This window comes from Ursus arctos, unplaced genomic scaffold (assembly GCF_023065955.2).
Source record: "Ursus arctos isolate Adak ecotype North America unplaced genomic scaffold, UrsArc2.0 scaffold_8, whole genome shotgun sequence".
Taxonomy (NCBI): Eukaryota; Metazoa; Chordata; class Mammalia; order Carnivora; family Ursidae; genus Ursus; species Ursus arctos.
The window spans coordinates 43,553,355-43,571,705 of NW_026623100.1; the positions used below are offsets into that span (position 1 = coordinate 43,553,355).

At 36.7% G+C, this 18,351-nt stretch overlaps 1 protein-coding gene across 4 annotated transcripts in view; it reads left to right on the top strand.

Annotated features, from left to right (window-relative positions):
* The window catches only part of CTNNA2 (catenin alpha 2), a 953,020-nt gene that overhangs the window by 878,229 nt on the left and 56,440 nt on the right, over positions 1 to 18,351 (top strand). The window lies entirely within an intron of this gene.

The following is an 18,351-nucleotide window of genomic DNA, read 5'->3' on the forward strand; positions in this document are numbered from 1 at the left end:
CGTATCCCTTTGGGAAAACAGTGTGTCGAGACATGTGTGTGTGTGTGCATCTATACATGTAATAGTCTGAATGATAGGTCATGATCTAGCATTAATTTCAACTCATGTTTTACCTTTGCATATAAAGAATCAGGTTCAATAATCTGATTCCATAATTTTGACAGGCAAATTAAAAATTGTATAATTTTTATTCCCTTTTGCTCTAAGCGCTGCTTTTAATAAATCAAGAGACCAGTCAGGATTTTATCAGGAGCCTTTTCTTTACCAGGGGTCATTTCTGTTTCTGCCACTGCAATTTTAATCTCCTTCTTAAAGGGAGGTGACATTTCTGCCCTTCCTACTACACAAAGGGCAAATCAAGGGAGAGCAAAGCTCAATGAAAAAAAAATCCCTGGATTTTGAAGCTGAATGCCAGGTGATTTTGGACCAGCCTCTTACTGTCTTTGTTTATTTTGCAAAACAGGGAAATAATACTTTTCTTATCAACTTCACAGGAAAGTACTGAAATCCAAAGGGGTAATGCAGTTGTAAATTATGTTGCTATACAGATGTAAGCTATCACTTTACTGTAATCCTCCCCAAACACAAATACACATGAGCAGAAATGTTTTAATGATTAAACATGATATTGGTTAATAAGACTATGTAAGATATATGGCAATGTCAGAATATCACCTCATGGGTGACAGTAGTGTTAATGATTATTGAATGCTTATAATAAGAGAAGGCTACAATTGATTTTAGGCTATAATAAAATATAGAATATTTCTGCTTCATCCCCCTTATCCTTTGCCTCTGGCCAATATATACTAATGACATTGCTGGGCCCTTTCTCTAAATATTTTTAAATTGTTTTTGACTTCAGCAGAATTACTTTAGTGTTATGAGGGTGACCTTTGAGACTTTTAAATGTCATTGTATTCATTAGAAGTTCAAATTTATACATTTGGTTAGTCTTTGTTGGCTTCACAGATTTATTTCACACACAAAAAATAATAGTAGGAAAAAACAGCCTGAGCCATTATTTAAGTCTGAACTTACCACGAATCAGACTATCCTGGCAGCCTCAGTCATTGCTTTTTTCTAGGCCTGTGATGACTTAATTTGCTTGCTTTCAACATTGTATTAGTATTTTATCTGATGGATATTATGCAATCCATTAATAACATCACTTGAACAAATAATCTCATTAGTTTAAAGTGAATAATGAATCTAGTCAAGTTGCTAGTTTAGATCAAAAGGACGTTTTATAATGCTCCAGATTATATATAACTGTGGTCAAGGAAGAGAGATAGATATGCGGGGGTCTTGTTAGATGATGTTAAATAAAACAGACTTTCTATTAGTCAAAGTACAGTTTTAAAAGTGAAAAGAAGGCCACTTCAATTTCCTAGGGATTTTGTATAATCACTTTATGCTGATTTGAGAAATGAAATGTCTAGAACGCTACTGGTTATCATTTTTTCCCACAGCCTCATGAGTAGTTTCGTGCCTCTTTGCGAGGGCAAAGGGAGGAGCACAGTAATTAATGACGAGAGAAACAGAAGAGGGCATGCATTGGAAATAGAACACGGGAGGCTGAGCTTGTGCTGCTGCCCTACTGCCTATATCTGCAGAGCCTCTTCCTTGGCAAAGAGGAAGTCAACTTCAGCCTTTTTTTTTTTTTTTTTTTTTTGTGGACTGTCATATGAGTTCCCTCCATTTAACCATATGCATTATTATTGCTCTTGCATTTTCTGCTTCAAGGAGGAATAATTTCAGCTGTACACCTCTAAGGAGCCCTATGTACTATATTCTCTATTTAAAGGAAAGGAGATAGCTGGTTAGGAATCGAAACTTGATTCTTCTTCTCAAATCATGTGTTTAAATGGCATCTGGGGGCAAAAAAATACCCTTGCATTTATTATCTTGTTGTTTCATTCTTATCAGTAGCTAACTCATTAATTTGATTCAGTAATCTCAATGATATGCACTCCATTATTATTAAAATTGGAGAGGTTCTGCCTCATTATTTGTGAAATAACTTCTTCATGGAGGATAAAGTTGATTATGCCTCATGTCTCTTTCCTCTTCAGTTCTTGACTTCTATCTCATGGGCAGGGGCAGAAGCACTGTCCTGCAGAGGGTGAATCCATGTTTCTGATGTCATTCTTGGGAAGAAATAGCATGTACCAGTCTTCCGTCCCAATAACATAAGGTGTGCAGATGGCCACAGCTCAGAAAAGAAATCCAAGTTTAATTGTATAGCGAGGAACAAAGCTGTCTTTTGAGACCAACTGTAACTTCTGATCTTTAAGGAAAGGGATTTAGGCTAAGAAAAGTGACTTTTCAGGGTACAGTTGATGTAAAATACTGAGCACTGGGCTCAAAAAACACGTAATCACCCCACTCTTCCCAAACTTAGTTTCTGCCTTAGTGCTGATGCTCGGTACCTCAGCCAAGGCGTCATCTGACTGGCCTTTCAGTTCCAGTTCTTGACACTTTCTGTTCATTCCAAGTCATGTCTGGTCATTAAAGGGCAACCATCTGCCTCCCTTTACACCAACACCCTCATTAGTTCTTCTGTTCATAGAAAAAAATAAAAATATTGAGTTTGCTATACAATGCCTACCTTTTAAAAAATTCTTTATTGAAATATAGTTGACACATCGTACTACATTAGTTTCAATTGTACAACATGATGATTTGACAATTCTATATACTGTTATGCTCACCACAAGTGTAGCTACCATCTATCACCGTACGATGGTGTTACGGTACCACTGTCTCTATTCCCTATACTGTGCCTTTCATCCCCATGCTTTATTTATTCCGTAACTGGAAGCCTGTATCTCCATCTCATCTTCATCCATTTTACCGGTACCCCCATCCCCTCTCCTCTCTGGCAACCATCACTATATTATTTATGTATCTCCTTCTGATGTGTGTGTGTGTGTGTGTGTGTGTGTGTGTGTGTGTGTGTGTGTGTGTGTGTTTAGATTCCATCTATAAGGAAAATCATAAGATGTTTGGCTTTCTCTGACTTCACATAGCATGATACCCTCAAGGTCCATCCATGCTCTAGCAAATGGCAAGATCTCATTCATTTTTATGACTCAGTAGTACTTCAGTGTGTGTGTGTGTGTGTGTGTGTGTGTGTGTGTGTGAGACAGAGAGAGAGAAAGAGACATTATTCATTCATCTATTGATGGACACTTGGTTTGCTTCCATATCTTGGCTATTGTGTATAATGTTGCAATAAATATAGGGGTGCATATATCTTTTTGAATAAGTATTTTCATTTTTCTTTGAGTAAATACCCAGTAGGAAAATTATAGGACTATAGGGTATTTATATTTTTAATTTTTTTTTAGAAGCTTCCATACTGTTTTCTGTAGTGGCTGCACCAATTTACATTCCCACCAACAGTGCACATCCAAACCAGCACTAGTTATTTCTAGTGTTTTTGATTCAAGCCTTCTGGTAAGTGTAAGGTTATATCTTACTGTGGTTTTGGTTTCCATTATTGTGATGATTAGCAATATAGAGCATGTATTCATATGTCTGTTGGCCATTTGTATGTCTTTTTATTTTATTTTTTTTAATGTTTTTTTATTATGTTAGTCACCATACAGTACATCCCTGGTTTTTGATGTAAAGTTCAATGATTCATTAGTTGCATATAACACCCAGAGCACCATGCAATACGTGCCCTCCTTAATACCAATCACCAGCCTATCCCATTCCCCCACCTTCCTCCCCTCTGAAGCCCTCAGTTTGTTTCTCAGAGTCCATAGTCTCTCATGCTTCATTCCCCCTTCTGATTATCCCCCCTTTCTTTATCCCTTTCTTCCCCTACCGATCTTCCTAGTTCTTATGTTCCATAGATGAGAAAAACCATATGATAATTTTCTTTCTCTGCTTGACTTATTTCACTTAGCATTATCTCCTCCAGGGCCGTCCATGTTGCAGCAAATGTTGAGAAATCGTTCGATAGCTGAGTAATATTCCATTGTATATATGGACCACAACTTCTTAATCCAGTCATCTGTTGAAGGGCATCTCAGTTCCTTCCACGATTTAGCTATTGTGGACAATGCTGCTATGAACATTGGGGTGCATATGGCCCTTCTCTTCACTACGTCTGTATCTTTGGGGTAAATACCCAGTAGTGCAATGGCTGGGTCATAGGGTATCTCAATTCTTAACTTTTTAAGGGACCTCCACACTGTTTTCCAGAGTGGCTGGAAATGCAAGTGGCCAACTTGCATTCCCACCAACAATGTAGGAGGGATCCCCTTTCTCCACATCCTCTCCAACAATTGTTGTTTCTTGCCTTGTCAATTTTTGCCATTCTAACTGGCGTAAGGTGGTATCTTAGTGTGGTTTTGATTTGAATTTCCCTGATGGCTAATGATTTTGAACATTTTTTCATGTGTCTGTTAGCCATTGGTATGTCATCATTGGAAAAGTGTCTGTTCATATCTTCTGCCCATTTTATGATTTGTTTATTTGTTTCTCGCGTATTGAGTTTGAGAAGTTCTTTTTAGATCTTGGATACCAGTCTTTTATCTGTAGTATCATTTGCAAATATTTTCTCCCATTCTGTGGGCTGCCTCTTAGTTTTTTTGACTGTTTCCTTGGCTATGCAGAAGCTTTTTATCTTGATAAAGTCCCACAAGTGCATTTTATCTTTTGTTTCTCTTGCCTTTGGAGATGTGTCATGAAAAAGGTTACTTTGGCCGATGTCGTAGAGGTTGCTGCCTATGTTCTCCTCTAGGATTTTGGTGGATTCCTGTCTCACATCGAGGTCTTTCATCCATTTGGAGTTTATCTTTGTATATGGTGTGAGAGAGTGGTCAAGTTTCATTCTTTTGCCTGTAGCAGTCCAATTTTCCCAGCACCATTTATTGAAGAGACTGTCTTTTTTCCACCGGATGTTTTTTCCTGTTTTATCAAAGATTAGTTGCCCAAAGAGCCGAGGGTCCATTTCTGGGTTCTCTATTCTGTTCCATTGGTCTATGTGTCTATTTTTGTGCCAGTACCATGCTGTCTTTGTGATCACAGCTTTGTAGTACAGCTCGAAATCCGGCATTGTGATGCCCCCGGCTTTGTTTTTCCTTTTCAACAGTTCCTTGGCGATTCGGGGCCTTTTCTGGTTCCATACAAATTTAAGGACTATTTGTTCCAGTTTTTTGAAAAATGTCATTGGTATTTTGATCGGGATAGCATTGAAAGTGTAGATCGCTCTGGGTAGCATGGACATTTTAACTATGTTAATTCTTCCGATCCATGAGCATGGAATATTTTTCCATCTTTTTGTGTCTTCTTCAATGTCCTTCAAGAGTGATTTATAGTTTCTAGAATATAGATCCTTTACATCTCTGGTTAAGTTAATTCCAAGGTAACGTATGATTTTTGGTGCTATTGTAAATGGGATGGTTTCCCTAATTTGTCTTTCTTCAGTCTTATTATTTGTGTATAGAAATGCAACTGATTTCTGAGCATTGATTTTGTATCCTGCCACATTACTGAATTGCTCTATAACTTCTAATAATTTGGGAGTGGATTCTTTTGGGTTTTCCATATAGAGTATCATGTCATCTGTGAAGAGAGACAGTTTGACGACTTCTTTGCCGATTTGGATACCTTTTATCCCTTCTTGTTATCTGATTGCTGTTGCAAGGACTTCTAGTACTATGTTGAATAATAGTGGCGAGAGTGGGCATCCTTGTCATGTTCCTGATCTTAAGGGAAAGGCTTCCAGCTTTTCCCCATTGAGAATGATATTTGCTGTAGGCTTTTCATAGATGGTTTTTATGAGATTGAGGAATGTACCCTCTATCCCTACACTCTGAAGGGTTTTAATCAGGAAAGGATGCTGTTTTTGTCAAATGCTTTTTCTGCATCAATTGAGAGGATCATATGGTTCCTGAGTCTTTGCTTGTTGATATGATATGTCACGCTGATCGATTTGCGAATGTTGAACCACGCTTGCATCCCAGGGATGAATCCCACTTGGTCATGATGGATTAGGCTTTTAATGTACTGTTGGATTCTATTAGCCAGGATCTTGTTGAGGATTTTGGCATCCATATTCATTAGGGAAATCGGTCTGTAATTCTCCTTTTTGAGGGGGTCTTTGCCTGGTTTGGGGATCAAGGTAATATTGGCCTCATAGAATGAGTTTGGTAGCTTTCCTTCTGTTTCTATTTTTTGAAATAGCTTTAGGAGAATAGGTATTATTTCTTCTTTGAATGTTTGGTAGAATTCCCCACGAAAACCATCCTGTCCTGGAGTTTTGTTTTTTGGAAGGTTTTTTATCACTGTTTCAATCTCTCCATAATTAATTGGTCTGTTTAAATAATCAATTTCTTCCTGTTTCAGTCTCGGTAGTTTATAGGTTTCCAGGAAGTCCTCCATCTCTTCCAGATTGCTTAATTTATTGGCATAAAGCTGCTGATAAAAGTTTCTAATAATCCTTCCAATTTCATTGGTGTTGGTTGTGATCTCTTCTTTTTCATTCATAATTTTATTAATTTGGGTCCTTTCTCTATTCTTTTGGATAAGTCTTGCCAGTGGTCTGTCAATTTTATTGATTCTTTCAAAGAACCAGCTTCTAGTTCTGTTGATCTGCTCTACTGTACTCCTGGTTTCTAATTCATTGATTTCTGCTCTAATCTTGATCAACTGCTTTCTCATGCATGGATTAGGCCTGTCCCTTTGTTGCTGTCCCAGCTTCTTGAGGTGAGAATATAAAAACTGCCTTTTAGATTTTTCTATTCTTTTGAGTGAGGCTTGGATGGCTATGTATTTTCCCCTTAGGACTGCCTTTGCAGTATCCCATAGGTTTTGGACCGTTGTGTTTTCATTCTCGTTGGTCTCCATAAATTGTTTAAATTGATTTTTGATTTCCTGGTTTATCGAATCATTCCTGAGCAGTATGGTTCTTAGTCTCCAAGTGTTTGAGTTTCTTCCAAATTTTTCCTTGTGGTTGAGTTCCAATTTCAAAGTGTTGTGGTCTGAGAATATGCAGGGAATAATTTCAGTCTTTTGGTATCAGTTGAGACCTGTTTTGTGTCCCAGAACATGGTCTATTCTTGAGAATGTTCCATGGGCATTAGAATAGAATGATTTTTCTTAAGTTCTGGGGTGTAGTGTTCTATATATGTCTATGATGTCCAACTCATCGAGTATGGTATTCAAAGCCCTTGTTTCTTTGTCAGTTTTCTGCATGGGTGCTCTGTCTATTTCTGATAGTGGAGTGTTGAGGTCCCCTACTATTAACGTATTTTTATCTATATGTCTCTTTATTCTGGTTAAGAGTTGGCTTGTGTATCTTGCTGCTCCCCTGTTGGGGGCATATATATTTATAATTGTCATATCCACTTGTTGGATACATCCTTTAAGAATAATATAGTGCCCTTCTGTGTCTCTAACTATAGTCTTCAGTTTAAAATCCAATCTGATAAGAGAATTGCTACCCCAGCTTTCTTTTGAGGTCCATTGGCATGAAAGATGATATTCCATCCCTTTACTTTCAGTCTGAATGTATCTTTAGGTTCAAAATGAGTCTCTTGTAGACAGCAAATGAATGGGTCATTTCTTTTTAAAATGTCTGTTCAGGTCTTCTGCCCAATATTGAATTGGATTGTTTGTTTTAGTGTTGAATTGTATAAGTTCTTTATATATATTGGATAGTAACCCCTTATTGGTTATATCATCTGCAAATACATACTCCTATTCAGTAGGTTGTCTTTTTGTTTTGTTGATGGTTTCCTTCACTGTGCAAAAGAGTGTGTGTGTGTGTGTGTGTGTGTGTGTGTGTGGTCCCAGTACTTTATGTTTGCCTTTCAGAGAAATTGCTGTCTATATTCTCATCTAGGAGTTTTATGGTTTCAGGTCTCACATTTAGCTCTTAATCCATTTTAAGTTTATTTTTGTGTGTGGTGTATGAAAGTGGTCCAGTTTCATAATTTTTGTACATAGATATCCACTTTTCCCAGCACCATGTACTGAAGACAGTGTTCTCTCCAGTATATTCCCCAATATATTCTTGCCACCTTTGTCATATTAATTGACCATATAAGCATGGGTCTATTTCTGGACCCTCTGTTCAGTTGATCTATGAGTCCATTTTTGTGCCAATACCATACTGTTTTGGTTACTATACCTTTGTAGTATAGCTGGAAATCTTTGTGTCACCTCTAGCATTGTTTGTCTTTCTCAACATAGCTTGGATATTCAGTGTCCTTTTTGGTCACCTAAAAATTTTAGAATTATTTGTTCTAGTTCTGTGAAAAATAATATTGGTGTTTTTATAGTGATTGCATTGAATCTGCCTATTGCTTTGGCTAGTGGGGACATTTTAACACATTAATCCTTGCAATCCATGAGCACGGTCTGTGTTTCCATCTGTATGTGTCATCTTCATTTTCTTTTCTAGTTTTCAAAGTACAAATCTTTCAGCAACTTGGTTATTTTTATTTCTAGATATTTTATGCTTTTCGGTACAATTACAAATAGAATTGTTTTCTTAGTGTTTCTTTCTCCTACTTCATTATTAGTGTATAGAAATGCAATAGTTCTCTGTATATTAATTTTGTATCCTGAAACTTTACTGAATTCATTTATTACATCTAGTAGTTTTTTGGTAGTCTTTAGTGTTTTCTATGTATAGTATCACATCATCTACAAATAACGAAAGTTTTACTTCTTCCTTACCAATTTAGATGCCTTTTATTTCTTGTCTGATTGCTGTGGCTATGACTTCCAATACTATGTTGAATAAAAGAGAATGGATAACTTTGTCATGTTCCTGATCTTAGAAGAAAAGCTCTCGCTTTTTCACCATTGAGTATGAGGTTAGCTGTGCATTTCTCCTGTATGACCTTAATTACGTTGAGATACGTTCCCTCTAAACTCACTTTGTTGAGAGTTTTTTTTTTTTAATCATGAACAGATGTTGAATTTTGTCAAATAATTTTTCTGTATGTCTTGAGATGATCATGTGATTTTTATCTTTCATTACATTAATGTGATGTATCACACTGATTAATTTGCAAATATCGAACCATCCTTGCATCCCTGGAATAAATCCCACTTGATGGTGGCGAATGATCGGTTTAATGTATTGTTCAGTGTGGTTTGATAATATTTGTTGGGGATTTTTGCACCTGCATTCATCAGGGATATTGGCCAATAGCTTTCTTTACCTGTGGTATCTTCATCTGGTTTTGGTATCAGGGTAATGCTGGCCTTGTAGAATGTATTTGGAAGTTTTCCTTTCTCTTTATTTTTGCAATAGTTTGCAGAGAATACGTGTTAATTCTTCCTTAAATGTTTGACAGAATCCATCTGTGAATCCAATCCTGGACTTTTGTTTGTTGGGAGATTTTTTTATTACAAATCCATTTTCATTACCATTCAGATTTTCTATGTCTTCCTGATTCCGTTTTGGAAGATTGTATGTTTTCTAGGAATTTATCTCATTCTTTTGTGTTATCCAATTTGTTGGCATATAATTTCTTGTACTACACTCTTAAAATCATTTGTATTTCTGTGGTGTCAGTTGTTACTTCCCCTTCAATTCTGATTTTATTCATTTGGGTCCTCTTTTTCCCTCCAGTCTAGCCAAAGGCTTACTGATTTTGTTTATCTTTTGAAGAAGCAGCTCTTGGTTTCATTGATATTTTTCTATTATTTTTAGTTTCTTTTCATTTATTTTTTCTTTGATCTTTATTACTTCTTTCTTCTATTAATTTTGAGCTTTGTTTGTTCTTCTTTGTCTAGTTCCTTTAGTTTAGACTGATGTTTTTCTAATTTCTTGAGGTGGTCCTGTAGTGCTAAAAACTTACCTCCTAAAACTGCTTTAGCTGCATTGGAAATATTTTGGACTATTGTGTTTTCATTTTCATTTGTCTCCATGTATTTTTTTTAATTGCCTTTTTGATTTTTTGACCCATTGAGTTTTTAGTAGCATGTTGTTTAGCCTCCACGTATTTGTGTTTGTTGTTATAATTGATTTTGTTGTGTTTGGAAAAGATGCAGGATATGATATCAGTCTTACTAAATTTACTGAGACTTGTTTTATGAGCTAACATGTAATCTTCCTTAGAGAATGTCCCATGTACCCTTGAAAAGAATGGGTGTTCTCTTGTTTTTAGATAGAATGTTTTGTATATATCTGTTAAGGCCATTTGGTGTAGTTTGCTATTCCAAGGCACTATTTCCTTATTGATTTTCTGCCTTGGTGATCTATCCAGTGATGTAAGTAGGATGTTAAAGTCTCCTATCATTAGTATATTACTGTCCATTTATTTTGTTATGTTATTAATATTTGTTTTATGTATTTAGGTGCACCACTTTGGGTGTATAGATATTTATAATTTTTATACCCTCTTGTTTGATTGGTCCCTTTATCATTAGTAATGCCTTTATTTGTCTCTTGTTACACTCTTTGTTTTAAAAGTCTTTGTCTGATAGAAGTATTCCTATCACAGCTTTTCTTTTCCTTCCATTTGCATGGTACACCTTTTTCCATCCCTTTACTTTCAGTATGCATGTTTTTTTAGATCTGAAGTGACTCTCTTGTAGGCAGCATATAGATGGGTCTTGTTTTCTTGTCCATACCATCACCTTATGTTTTTTGATTGGAACATGTAGACCATTTACACTTAAAGTAATTATCGATTGGTATGTACTTATTGCTATTTTGTTCATTGTTTTCTGGTTGTTTTTATAATTCTCTGTTCCTTCTTGTTTTCTTTCCTTGTGATTGGTGACTTTCTGTAGTGTTACGATTGGCTTTCTTTCTCTTTATTTTTTGTGTATCTAGTCTAGGTTTTGATGTTTGGTTACCATGAGTTTCATATATAATATCCTAAGTATTTAACAGCCCATATTAAGTTGATAGTTACTTAAGTTCAAACACTTTCTGAACAACTTCATTTTTATTCCCCTTTCCATATTTTGTGTGTATGTTATATTTTACATTTTTATTTATTTTGGAAGTCCCCTTGACTAATTTTCCTTAATATTTTATTTTAATTCCAGTTAGTTAACATACATTGTTGTGTTAGTGTCAGGTATACAATATACTGATGAAACAATTCCATACATCACCTGGTGCTCATCACAAGTGTACTCCTTAATCCCCAACACTGATTTAACCTATCCCCCCACCAACCTCCTCTCTGGTAACCATCAGTTTGTTCTTAAGAGTCTGATTCTTGGTTTCTCTCTCTCTTCTCTCTCTCTCTCTCTTGCCTTTGCTCATTTGTTTTGTTTCTTGCATAAACGTAGGGGTGCATGTATCACTTTTGATTAGTGTTTTTCTGTTCTTTGGGTAAATACCCAGTACTGTGATTGGTGCATTGTATGGTAGTTCTATTTTTGACTTTTGAGGAATCTTCATACTGTCTTGCACAGTAGCTGCACCAGTTTGCATTGCCATCAACAGTGCAAGAGGGTTCCCCTTTCTTTACATCCTTGCCAACACCTGTTGTTTTGTTGATTTTAGCCGTTGTGACAAGTGTGAGGTGATAATCTCATTTTGATTTGCATATCTTTGATGAAGACTGATAAGCATCTTTTCATGTGTCTGTTGGCCATCTGTATGTCTTCTTCGGAAAAATGTTTATTCATGTCTTCTGCCCATGTTTAAAATTGGATTATTTGTTTTTTGGGTGTTGAGTTTGATAAGTACTTAATATATTTTAGATACTAACTGTTTGTCAGATATGTCATTTACAAATATGTTCTCCTATTCTGTAGGTTTCCTTTTAGTTTTGTTGACGGTTCCCTTTGCTGTGCAGAAGCTTTGTATTTTGGTGAAGTCCCAGTAGTTTATTTTTGCTTTTGTTTCCCTTGCTTTAGGGATCCTATCTAGAAAAAAGTTGTTATGGCCAATATCAGAGAAGTTACTGCCTGTGTTCTCTTCCAGGATTTTGATGACTTCTTGTCTCACATTTAGGTCTTTAATCCATTTTGAAATAATTTTTGTGTATGGTGTAAGAAAGTGGTAGTTTCATTCCTTTGTGTATGGCTGTCCAGTTTTCCCAACACCATTTGTTGAAGAGACTCTTTTTCCCATTCTTTCCTGCTTTGTGGAAGATTAATTGACCATATAATGTGGGTTTATTTCTGGGTTTTCTCTTCTGTTTCATTGATTTACGCGTCTATTTTTATGCCAGTACCATACTGTTTTGATTACTACAGTCTTGTAATATAACTTGCAGTCCACAATTGTGATGCCTCCAGCGTTGTCTTTTTCAAGGTTGCTTTGGCTATTTGGGGGTCTTTTGTGATTCCACAGAAGTTTTAGGATTGTTAGTTCTAGCTCTGTGAAAAATACTGTTGGTATTCTGATAGGGATTGCATTAAATACGTAGATTGCTTTGGGTAGTATAGACATTTTAACAATATTTGTTCTCCAACCCATGACCATGGAATATCTTTCCACTTCTTTTTGCTGTCTTCTTTTTCTTTTATCAGTGTTTTAGTTTTCAGAGTACAGACCTTTCACTTCTTTGGTTAGGTTTATTCCTAGGTATCTTACTATTTTTTGATGCAATTGTAAATGGATTTATTCTCTTAATTTCACTTTCTGCTGCTTCATTATTGATGAATGGAAATGCAACAGTTTTTTTCTATGTCAATATATCCTGTGACCTTATTGAGTTCATTCATTGGTTCTAGTAGTTTTCTGGTGAACTCTTTTGGGTTTTCTATATAGAGTATCGTGTTTTCTGAAAATAGTGAAAGTCCTACTTCTTCCTTGCTGATTTGAATGCCTTTTATTTCTTTTTCTTGTCTGATTGCTGTGGCTAGGACTTCTAGTACTTTGTTGAATAAAAGTGGTGAGACTGGACATTCTTGTCCTGTTCTGACCTTAGGGAAAATACTCTCAGTTTTTCCCCATTGAGGATGAGGTTAGCTGTGGCTTCTTCATATATGGCCTTTATTATGTTGAGGTATGTTCCCTCTAAACCTACTTTGTTGAGGGGTTTTTTCATGAATGGATATTGTACTTTGTCAAATGCTTTTTCTGCACCTATTGAAATGATAGTATGGTTCTTACCCTTTCTCTTATTGATGTGTTGTATCACACTGATTGACTTACTAATATTGATCTACCCTTGTAACTTAGGAAAAATCCCACTTGACTGTCTTGTCATATGATCTCACTGATATGCAGAATTTAAGGAACAAGGCAGAGGATCACAGGGGAAGAGAGGAAAAAATGAAACAAGATGAAACCAGAGAGGGAGACAAACTGTAAGAGACTCTTAATGTTAGGAGACAAACTGAGGGTTGCTGGGGGCAGGGGGATGGGGTCGTTGGCTGATGGACATTGGAGAGGGTATGTGTTGTGGTGAGCACTGGGTGTTGTGTAAGATTCATGAATCACAGATTTGTACCCCTGAAACAAATAATACATTATATGTTAATTAAAAAAAAATCCCACTTGACTGTGGTGAATGATTTTTTTAATGTATTGTTGGATTCAGTTTGCAGTATTATGTTCAGGATTTTTAAATCTGTGTTCTTCAGGGATATTGGCCGGTGGTTTTATTTTTTAGTGGTGGCTTTATCTGGTTTTTGTATCAGGGTAATGCTGGCCTCTTAGAATGAATTTGGAAGCTTTCCTTCACATTCTATTTTTGGTATAGTTTGAGAAGAAGAGGTATTAACTCTTCTTTGAATGTTCTGTAGAATTTGCCTGGGAAGCTCTCTGCTCCTGGACTTTTGTTTTTGGGGGGAGTTTTTTGATTATTGATTCAACATCTTTCCTGGTTATCAGTTTGTTCAAATTTTCCTTTTCTTCCTGTTTCAGGTTTGGTAGTTTATATGTTTCTATGTATTTATCCATTTCTTGTAGGTTGTCCAATTTGTTGACATATAATATTTCATAATATTCTCTTATAATTGTATGTATTTCTGTGGTGTTGGTTGTTATTTGTCCTCTCTCATTTGTGATTTTATTTTTTCATGCATCTGTCCATTCTATTTTTTTCTTGATAAGTCTGGCTAGAGATAAATTTTACTGTTTTTTTCAAGGAACCAGCTCTTGGTTTCATTGATCTGTTCTATTGTTTTAGTTTCTATATCTTTTTTTTTTTTTTCTTGCTCTAATCTTTATTATTTGCTTCCTTGTGCTGGTTTTAGGTTCTATTTGTTCTTTTTCTAGCTCCTTTAGGTGTAAGGTTAAGTTGTTTATTTGATATTTTTCCTGTTTCTTGAGGTCAGCCTGTACTGCTATAAACTTCCCTCTTAACACTGCTTTTGCTGCATTCCAGAGGTTTTGGACGACTGTGTTTTCATTTTCATTTGTTTCCATGTACTTTTTAAAATTTCTTCTTTTAGTTTCTGGTTGGCCCATTCATTGTTTAGTAGTATGTTACTTAACCTCCATGTATTTGTGGTCTTTCCAGATTTTTTTTCTTGTGCTTGACATACCCTTAAGTAATTTTTAACATGAAATTGATTTCACTACTTTTATCTTTTAACCTTCATACTAGCCTTATAAGTGATTGATCTACTATCTCTACTGTATGTTTGCTTTTGCTCATGATTTTTTTTTTCATAATTCCAATTATGGCTTTTTCTTTTCCATTTAAAGAAGTTTCTTTAACATTTCTTGTAAGGCTGGTTTCGTGGTGATGGATTCTTTTAACTTTTGTGTGGGACATTTTTTTATCTCTCTTTCAATTCTGAATAATAACCTTGCCTGTTAGAGTATTCTTGGTTGTAGGTTTTTTTTTCCTTTCAGCACTTTGAATAAATCATGACACAGCCTTCTGGCCTGCAAAGTTTCTGCTGAAAATCAGCTGATAGTCTTCAGGGGTTTCCCTTGTATGTTATTAGTTTCTTCTCTCTTGCTGCATTTAAAATTTTATTTTTATCTTTATTCTTCAGTATTTTAATTACTATATGTCATGGTGTGGGCCACCTTGGGTTCATCTTGTTAGCAATGCTCTGTGCTTTCTGAACCTGGGATGTCTGTTTCTTTCTCAAGGTTAGAAAAGTTTTCAGTTGTAGGTCTTCAAATAAGTTTTCTGCCCCTTTTGGTTTCTCTCTTCTCTTTCTGGGACCTCTATAATGCAAATGTTTGTTCACTTGGTACTATTTAAGAGATCCCTTAACATAATTTCAGATTTTTTAATTTTAATTTTATTTTTTTCCTGTTCAGCTTAAGTGCTTTCCACTACTCTGTCTTTCAGGTTGCTCGTCCATTCTTCTGTATCCTCTGATCTACTCTTGATTCCCTCTAGTGTATTTTTCATTTTGTATTCTTCAACTCTGGTTCTTTTATATATATAATATTTTTTTAAGTTCTCACTAAGTTCCTTCACTCTTCTCTCCAGTCCAGTGAGCATCTTTATGACCATTACTTTGGTTATCTCCTTTTCATTTAGACTTTTTTGCATTTTCCTTATTCTTTCATTTGGAGAGTCTTCTGTCTCCTCATTTCGCTTAACTGTCTGTGTTTGTTTCTATGAATTTGACAGAGTAGCTACTTCTCCCAAACTTTAAGGAATGATATTGTGTATGGTTGTCCCCTATGTTCACAGTGTGTGCCTGGTGACTCTGGCTGTTAGGCTGAAGCTGTGGCTGGTGAGGGATGAGGGTCTTGGGGAACTCCATGCTGGGGCTCCCCTGGTTTAATAGCCAGAGTGGAAGTAGGTGTGGGTTTCGGTGGCCCTAGGACTCTCCACAGAGAAGGCATACAGGCAGGAGAGCTGGAGCTGAAGTGGGTGCAAGCTGGAAGGTCCTGGGGCTCTCTGTGTAGAGAGCATCCAAGTAGGACAACTGACACTAAAGTGGATGCAGCTGAGGTATCTCAGGGTGCTTGGTGCAGGGGGTGCCCTGATAGGGCAGCTATTGCTGAGGTGTGCATGGGCCAGGGGTTCCCAGGATTATCTTTGTAGGGTGGTTCCCTGGTGGAGTAGCTGGAGCTGAAGTGGTCTTGAGCTGTGAGGCCCCAGAGTGTTCTGTGTCAAGGGTGTCCTGACAAGTTATCTGGAGATGAAGTAGTGCAAGACTGTAGTGTTCCAGGGTACTTGCACCTGTGTCACATTGGCAAATAGTGCACACTTACCAAGGGTGTCTTGGTATGCACCACACTAGGGCCACCTTGGTGAGACACCTTGGACCAGTGTGAGCTAAGGGCCCAAAGTTCTCTGAGGTCATAAGCCAGCCAGAGCACGCAGACACTGCTCCCATCCATGCTATGGAAGAGTGGAGGGGAAATGTAAACCATGGCACTCATTAGGCCATCTGAGCCAGAAAGTCTCAGCAGCTCCTCCACCATTTGACAGAGGTCTAGGGCTGGATCTTTTATATTCTAGTTGCTCTTTTAAACTACAGCTTTTTATGGTGCCCCAGATCATCCCAGGCTTGTGTAGGCCAAGGGACTCAGGGCTCCCTGAAGTGGCAGGCCAGCTATGGTGCCTAGACCCTGCTCCATCTCTGTTATTAAGGTGGACGGGGGACATAAACCATGGTGTTTGTCAGTGCCTCCAACCTGAAGAGAGTTCCAGCCACTCTCTCACCATTTGGCAGGGTTCTGTTATATTCTAGTTGCTCTTTGAAACCATGGCTTTTTTCTTGGTGCCCCAGGGCAGATGAATCTGCTCATAGTCCTGCAGTGCTGTTTCTATCCACTGTAGTTCCCAGTGTCGAGGGTAGGGGTTACCTTTGTTACTGTGTCTCTGCCTCTCTTGCTGTTCTTTCTGTGGGCTCTCATCTTGTAGTGTGCAGAACCTGTTCACTCAGACCTCAGTTCTTCTTTAGGAGAAACTGCTCTATAAATAGGGGTAGATTTGGTATCTCCATGGAGGAGGTGAGTTCAAGGTTTTTCCTCAATGTGATCTTGGACCAGAACTCAGGCCCTGCCTTTATTTACCCTTAGGCTTATTTCTCAGCTTTGTACATATTTTTACTTTAACTTCAAGGCCATAACAGAAATGTGACTTCCTTGAATGGTTGAAGTCATGGTCTTGCAGTCCCATAGACTCGTTATTATTCCCCATACTTTCTACTGTGGTGTTTTTGTACATCATACTGCATCAGCTAACTGGTGAAAGTGGTATTTTCCAAGCATGTTTTATGGAAATCTGTTTCTGAAAAGAAGCTTCTATGATTCAGTACATTTGCAGATACATTCCTATATACTTTATATCATTACTGGAGAGTCACAGTGTATTGACAAGTTAGAGGTATTGAGAATGCTATAGCAAATAAACCTTTTAATTTGGAATAACTCAGAATTTCAGAATTCTGGGTACTGAGTACAATAACAGAATGTACTCATACATTAATTTGTCCCATTAATACTTATTACCTTTCCATGAAATAAATGTGAATTCATTGTTAAATGTGGATAGCATATATAGTTATAGTTTTCCATGACTTTCTTTTTTTGAGTGATTACTTCCTGGGAAAGTTTCCAAATATTGAGCCTTATATAAGAATGACCTATTACCAAAAGAGAAATGGTTATGTGAGCCTTTATAATAGAGCCAATTCTATGATTTGATGTTCTTTCAAAAAGAAGAAAAAAACAACTAAAAACACATTCCAGGTGGAACAATATTATGGTTTCTATCTTTAAGATCACAAGATTCCTCAAAGCACCTTTTAACATGCCTAAAATAGTGAATCTGGTTTAAGATAGGGAAACACATCATTTTGAGACTAGAAGGTAGACAGCCAATGGGATCAATTCCTTTGTCAACATTTCCTTTCACTGACACAAGACTCAAACATTATCTTCTCTTTTCCAGGCCTGAGTTTTGGTTGTTTTTTTGTTGTTTTTTTTTTTTTTTTTTTTTCTGTTGGCTGTTTGTTTATGGTTTCTGTCCCACTTTGCATTATTCAGATGGCTGTGGTTCATTTAGACCTGTGCTGTCAAATACAGTAGCCATGTGGCTATTTAATTACTTTTTATTGTATAAAATATATATATAATAAAATTCACCATTTTAACCATTTTTAAGTATACAGTTCTGTGGCATTAAATACATTTATATTGTGTAACCATCACCACCATCAATCTCAAGAAATTTTTCATTTTCTCCAACAGAAACTCTGTACCATGGAACACTAACTCCCCATTCCTCTCTCATCTCCACCTCTGGCAACCACCATTCTCCTTCCTGTCTGTATGAATTTTTCTACTCTTAAGTATCTCAGATAAGTGGAAACAGTGCATTTGTCTTTTTGTGACTGCCTTGTTTCACTTGGCATAATGTTCTCGGGGTTTATCCATGTTGTAGCTTATGTCAGACTTTCATTCCTTTTTAAGACTAAATAATATCCTATTGTATGTATATATCATATTTTGTTTATCCATTCATCCATGTCAGA